Below are 7,914 nucleotides of genomic sequence, written 5' to 3'. Positions count from 1 at the left end.
GAAAAAAAGAATATTGAATAACCTTGTGGTGTCCACAGAATGCTCTTCAGGGACAGAATACGTGACACTGGGGAAACCTTGATGGCTTTATTATCAGTATCTTTCAGTTTTAAATTTGTCATGTGTACTCTTTGTGTATAGGACTATAATTTGCTGTCATTTGGTATTGAAATTGCTTTTAAATGCTAGCTCGCTTTTTACTTTTGCTTTTGAATTCGCGATCACATGTAGGCTACTCTGTGTATAGGGAGCAGCGGTACTGACTGCACAAGATAGGTTATTTGACACTCAGGATCTGTTGCACACCAAATCCTCTGCCATTGTCCTGTCAGTCATCTCCCCTTAGTCTCGTCAAGTGATAAGAGAAATCTGACTCCTGCTACACTGTGCTGCAACTCTGCAGCTTGTGTATATGGAGCAGAGCAGACACTTTCAGTTTATAACTGTAGCATCCGTTGTCCAACTAAACTAAATGGTTTTTATTTCTATACAAAAAACAAAATGACAATGGGGGATGTGCTGTTTTTGTATGGCTGAACACCGTGTAACACACTCCGACTACCGGAGCAAGCCTATAAGCTAGGGGAGCATAACTCCGTTCCTGGAAGGGCCACAGCCCTGCAGAGTTTAGTTCCAACCCAGTTCCAACCATAGACTTCATTCCATTGTAGAAAATTGAAGCCAAAATATCCCATAAATGGCCATTGATATCGTGTGGCGATTATGTCATTTGGAGCCCGAGTCCAACACAGGCTCATTGGAAAAAACGTACCTGTGGTAACATTTTTGCACAACGCAAATATGTACCAATACATACATATCACTAGAGTTTCCAACAGAAATGAACACTAGAGGCAGTAAAACAGCAATAACTTTGCACACACAATTATGATTACAGAGGCAGATTATGGATCAATAAAGACTTGTTTTCACGCGGCTCCTTGCACAATTATGTAATGAATTCAAAACACTTTTTAACATAGTGCATGATTTGTAAACTCATTTGCAAGAGTTTGCATCACTTAACCAGCTCCATATGTTCGGTTTTACTGATGTATTAAGCTTGCTCGGTAGCTCAACTGGAACAGAATTGTACTTGTGATGCGGACAGCTCGGGTACGAATCCCGTGAAAGACGAGTCATGATGAAAGAGCTCAAAGACAATAGTTCAAAAACAAGCTAAAATGCCATGGTTATGATTGTGTTTTTATGTCACATTTGCTTTTGTTAACACAATCGGGTAGGTTTAGGGTTCAGTGTAGGTGTATGTTATTTTAAAATGGAGCATTGACATAATGGCACCACACACCGGTCATTTGAACTCTGCGGTGATGCATACAAACTCTGTTCCGGAAAAAAAACTAAACACACTTTTAGCGCCACTCATTGGACATTTCACTTTAAAACTGTTACGAAATGTGCACGACGCAAAACATTTTGCGTTTGGCTTGCGTCCCATTCGATTAGAGAGGGACGGCACGGACGGCAGCCAATCCTCCTTGACCCAGGAGCACGGCAGCGAGCTTTCTGTCCCACCTGTTGCTAAATCGCTCCAGCACCACAACTCCTTTGTACTGCCTGACCTCCTCAGCACCGCAATCCCCCTCTGCAGCGAGGGCTCTCCGACAGTGTGTCTCTCCTTCCTTCCGGTTTTCGGCACCAATGTATCAATGTTCGTTGATAAGGGAAGAAGAAGGGAATAAGGAGGCAGGAACTGGCAAATGTTCAACAAACTCTAATCCAAAAATAAGCAAACAACAAAATGAAAGTAAAGTGGCAGCCCCTCACAGTCCAGGGCTGGTAATCTCTCGGTTTCCACTGTCGTCACTTCTTCTCTTATCCTTCTGGATATATATATATATATATATATATATATCTGAAAATTTTTTTTAATATATATTTATATTTATATTTTTTATTATTATTATTATCATCATTATTATCATTATTATTTATCCACCTATTATTATCATTATTATTTATCCACCTTTTCAATCCTAAAAGTTTTCATTTATATAACCGTTCTTATTTTTAAGAGTATATGACATCATAACATGCTTTGTCTCAGCTCTGCATTGCTATTCATGGTTTTGAGTAATGATACATAGATGTTTCGGTAAGATCTCTTCCCTGAAAACACATTTAGTCCATAAAAAGGAGGGCAACTGCACTGAATAGTTTAAGAGGTAATAAATAATTGAGCGTTGGCTGGTTTGGGCAGACTTCTTATTCATTCCACTGACTGCACCTTTCATTTTCCCTGACGGTTAGCAGGAGTCATATTTTACATGTTTAATATGGTAATGTTCTTTCTTTACCTTGCAGATGCTGAAAGCACCCTGTGCATCAATGTCTTAAAACAGTCATTAGCCACCTACCATTTTAAAGCACATAAGTGCTCAATGATTCCCGTAGATGCTTATCATTGTCGGTGCCTTGGGCTCAGAATAAAACCGGCTGGAGATCTCTCAGGCACCAAGGACCTGTTGGGAGCGTTAATCAGGATTGCTGATGTCTAAAGGCCATGTGCAGTCTGGAATTACCTGGATTTAGTCAAACGCACCACGTATATTAAGAGCGAAATTACTGCACCTGGAAAAAATAATCTTTCTTGACTGATGGATAACATAAGTTAGGAAGATGTCCAAAGATGTTCTCTCAGCTGGACTAAATTTAAGCACAATCCTGGATTGTTTTTTCTAAACATACCATGAAGTTATGTAATAATAGTAATGGAATCTATCTAAACAAGTAGAATATGGCACTAGAAATTACGCTATTAATGCCGGATTTGGTGCTAGTTAAATAAATGGCATTGATGGCATGAACATTTAAGTTATCTGATTGAAATCAACATATTAATTATGATTTCAATATTCTATGAACCTATTTGTAAAAATCGTTGTCTCTAAATTCCAGACATGGGGACTTGTGACTTGGTGACTTGGACTCGAGTCGACTCGAGTCGCTGTTTTTATGACTTGTGACTTGACTTGACAAAAAATAAAATACTTGAGACTTGACGCGGACATGGAAGTTAAAGACTCGGGACTTGACTTGACTTGAGACACTATTACTACGTTTACATGCAGCCAATAACCCGTTCAAAACCGGGATATTAGCAATAACCCGGTCGCGCACGGCCATGTAAACACCGGCAAAAACCCGGATATGCTCATATCCCGGTTTTTAAAAACCCGGATATTACCCCTGGGGTACCCCTTTTCTAACCCGAATATTTGGTCATGTAAACGCGTATCGGCATATCCCCATCAAAAGGAACATTGATTTGTGTTCTGCGCATGTTCTATTCGCAAGGAATCTTGGTCTTTTGAGTAGAGACGGCGCATACAGAAACCCGCGTGCAGTATACCGGAAGTAAACAAGAAGTAGCGGTTAACATGGCGAGACGCAGCACAGCACCACACTTTTGGAGCGAGAAGGAAAGCGCAAACAAAGGCGATCGCTATCTGCCCCGAACTATTCATTATCCGCGTGCTGCTGCTGTTGTTGTTGTCTTTGGATACAGGAAGAAGAATTGGAAATGACGCATATTGCGTTTTAAGGTTGTCCGTACGTCCTGACGCTAACCGTGCGTCGGCGTTTACATCGGGATATTCCCAACTGATTACAAATTCCATGTATACAGGAGTAACTCTCTCTGCTCACGCATGTAAACGGGTTATTCCGAATGTTTCAGAAACCCAAATAGTGACCTTAACCCGACCATAACCCGGATATTGGCTGCATGTAAACGTAGTCAATGACTTAAGTGTTAATCAGGCTCCTTGCGGACATCCGCGTGCCTCCCATTTTTTATGACTGAGCTGTCAAGTACGCGCGGTCACTAGGCTAAAACAGCGCAAGCCGATCTACTGCGCATGCGTTGAACGCGTTCACCGAGCGGACCTCAGCAGAAAGTATAAATACAAGTAGTCCGCGGAGAGAGAGGGAGAGAGAGTGAGAGTGTGTGAGTGAGAGAGGGAGAGGGAGAGAGAGTGTGTGAGTGAGAGTGTGTGAGTGAGAGAGTGAGAGAGAGCGTGAGTGTGTGTGTGTGTGTGAGAGAGAGAGAGAGAAGAAATGTAACAAAGTTTAATGTTGTACATAAACTGTGTTTGAGAGATAGAGAAGGAGGTGTTCAGAGAGGAGTCTGTTAGATGTTAAGCTGTTATTTGTTTTATGGACTCAATGTTGAAAATTTAAAACATTTCAAACACTGTTGGCAGAAGTGAAAAATAAATAATTTTATGAAGTTACAATTTTGTTTGATCCCATGATGTATTTTACTGAACATGAGTATTTACAATGCAAATCCAAATTATTGTAATTTACTGACAGTTACTTATTTCTTGTCTTTTCACTTTATTAAGATCAGATTCTGCAGGTAAAATGATAATAATAATGTGACTTGACTTGGACTTGACTTGACCTACTACACGACTTGACTTGACTTGACATAGCCTGTGACTTGACTTGACTTGCCCAAGAAAAAAATACTTGGGACTTACTTGAGAATTGAAGGTTAAGACTTGAGACTTACTTGAGACTTGCACATGTGTGACTTGGTCCCATCTCTGCTAAATTCATACAGATGCTAATATGATAATGCTGTCAGTATGTTAAAGTATGTTGCAGGAATGTAAAAAAAAAAAAAAGTATCTGTGCTAAAACCACACTTTACACATAAATACATGATTACTAATGAGAGCTCATCATAATATGGTACACCTAAATCAGCACTGGTGAGGGAGTCCACAAGAGAACAATGCCAACTCTACAGTACAAGCTTCAGTGACTGAGAGTGGAGCGACTGTGCATTCAACATCTGTTACCTGTTTGCTTCACCAGTGACAGCTTTATGATACAGTGGCGAAGAATAGCCACTGTCAGAAAAAACAACAACAAAGAAAAACACTTCCGGTAGAGTCTGCACGCAGAAGACTCTCAAGCCAGCTGGAAGAACGTTATATGATCTGATGAGACCAAAATTGAGCGTTTTGCCATCAGAGTAAACAGCATGTTTGGCGTAAACCAACGGCTGTATATCATCAGAAACACACCATCCCCACAGTGAAGCATGGTGGTGGCAGCATGATGCTTCTCCACAGCGGCCCTGAAAGGCTTTTGAAAGCAGAGAGCAAAATGAATTCAGCAAAATCCTGGTGGAAATCCTGATGGAATCTACAATGCAACAGTGACTTTAAAGACAATGTCTTTTCTAGCATGACAATGACCCAAAACAAAAGCTGAAGGTAGTGCAACAATGGTAAAGTGCCCCTGGTATGCTATTTTAAAGGTTCATAAGTTTGTTTTGGAGGTCTCCTACAATTGTTTACATGCATCCAAGGGCATAAACATTTAATTTTTCTCGTAATATACATTGCATCATCACCTCTTTTCTCACAGTGTCTGAAACGGTTCAAAAAAGGATCCGGTCTCTTTAAACCCCTCCTTTATGAGAGCTTAATCTGCTCTGGTTGATCATATGGCCCAATCTGTTGTGACTGGTCTACCGCTTACAGCGCATGTTGGAAACTAAACTTCCTGAAATTCATATCTGAATTTTAGCTCCGGTGGCTTCCTCAGCACTTATACAGTAATAGAAATCGTGACGTTGGCGTCTGTTTTACTTTATCAATTCGAGCTCAGTTTTTCTCCTTTGGAAGTGAAAGCGAAAGCAGAGCGCAAAAAAACAGCGTCTTCTCTACATGTCGACAACACAACCAAACTTTTCCAGGCCTCAGCTACAACTACAATGTTTGAGGGCAAATCAAAGTAAATGTTGTTCGCAGACAGCCAATAAAGACCATAGACTGGCATTATGCAAATTTATTACAAACCTATGTAGGTTTGTGCAGGAAGTAAGACCAGAATTACTGATGACTCGTTTCAGGCAGTTCAGAATCAGTTCTTTACTTTGGGAGACAATAATAATTTATCGTGCACTTTGATCTTTGAAACTTTGCATTCGCAAACAGCTATATTACACACTACATAAAAGGTGATATCCGAAAAACCATTATTGGGGTACTTTAATGTCATTGAGTGGCTATGAAAGAGTCCAGATAGTAACTAATTGGGAATTTATTGAACTTTAAAAAAAAAAAAGGCTAATTGAAAACCAGCAGTTCTGCAAACAAGGAATTTAGTGGTTCATAGTTCTAAACCAAGTGTAAAAGTATAATCTTCCAATGGGGTGAATACTTTAATACTGTAGATATGAGCCTGGGTTTGTCATACTTGAGCCATCTGTTTCTGAGATAAATGGTGCCACATCAGCTACAAAGCTTTCCTGCACAATGTAAATCCCCCATCATTACAACTTTTTTCCATGTCATATTTGGAGCAGATTCATTAACTGAGTTTTTCATGCTTCTATTTGTTTTGAGATCCGTCTTTGAAACTGTCATTACATAAACACTGTACCCACCCATCGACATACACACACAATCACTAACTAAATTCACATAAACACAAACATTATAAACCAACCAAAGAAAAAAAAAAAAATCTGGATCGAACAACGAGCTCTGTGTTTACACATATTCTTTATCCAGACGTTTCCTTACCAAAGTGACATACAAGAATGTGCATGTATTTCTGTCAGCAGAAAGAACAGGGTTTGGCTCTCTTTCCAGAACATGTCTTTTCAGATTTTCCAGCTTGCATATTTGGGTTTCAAAGCACATAACTATTGAATGCAAAGTCAGAATAATTAGTTCCCTGTCTGCATAATTCCTTGGCACTAAGCGTTCCCCTTTGGTCCATCTGAGTGTTTTAACATGTTTCTGCTTGAGCTGTCAATCAATTAAATCACGGTTCATCAAATATATTAATGTTTATTTAAAAAAAAAGCCCCAAATGGAGACATTACGTTATTGTGTCAGACAGGTAAATCACTGAATAGACATTACAAAAAGTGGCTATAAAAGTCTGCATGTTGTTTAGTTAATATCCATATGTATTTACAGTCCCCAGCAGTTCATTTAAGTTTGTCAGTCTGAGTTATACTAATAGAACGTTTGCATAGGATGTATTCCTGCATAGGATGTACTTGTTATTGTATTCCATCTGTGGTATTTCTAAATTGTTGGTTTATGCAAATAAGCCCTAGGCTAGATCTTTGACTGTTGAGTCTAACTGTTTTTTTTTTTTTTTCTGGGTCTCACAACATGAGCGCCACACATGATCATCAGAATGCAATTTTTCTCAATGTGACAAAGCTCATATTTGTTGCGAAAATGTTTTGGTTGTGCTTACAATTCATGGAATAACATACAGGATTGTTGGTACTTGGAAAAATTCAGAAACTATTACGGCAGGAAACCATTTTACTTTTACTGTCACAAGCAGAAGAGATGTCATCTTACCAATATAATTTGCATACCTGTTTTTGTTGAATGTTTTGTAATAGTATCAACAGTATGTAATTTTTTTTTATATAAACTTGTAGCTGAATTAATTGGTGGGAAGCACATTTTAGCATAGGCTATAGCATCATTACAGCACATTTTGCTGTAATGTGATTTTGTCCCAACCCCTTTTTTGAAAGCAAATTTTTCTTTGCTTTCTTTGCTTGACCCAAAAAATCATCATTTACTCACCATCATCTTGTTCCAAACCCATGCGACTTTGGGCCAAAAACAGTTAACTAAGTTAACAAGTTACATCATTCGTTAACTACATTAGTTAACATGGATAAACAATACTTCTACGGCATTTATTAATCTTAGTTCATGTTAATTTCAACATTTACTAATACATTTTTAAAATCCAAAGATTTAATTTCTTAACATTGGTTAAAGGAGAACTCCGGTCAATTTTAACATTGAGCTCATTTTTTTGTACATTTGGAGTGCTGTCAATACAGAGAACAACGACAAAAATCGGTGTTGCCTACACCGAGTTATTCTA

This window comes from Rutilus rutilus, assembly GCF_951802725.1.
Source record: "Rutilus rutilus genome assembly, chromosome: 22".
Taxonomy (NCBI): Eukaryota; Metazoa; Chordata; class Actinopteri; order Cypriniformes; family Leuciscidae; genus Rutilus; species Rutilus rutilus.
This window is presented reverse-complemented; position numbering follows the sequence as displayed.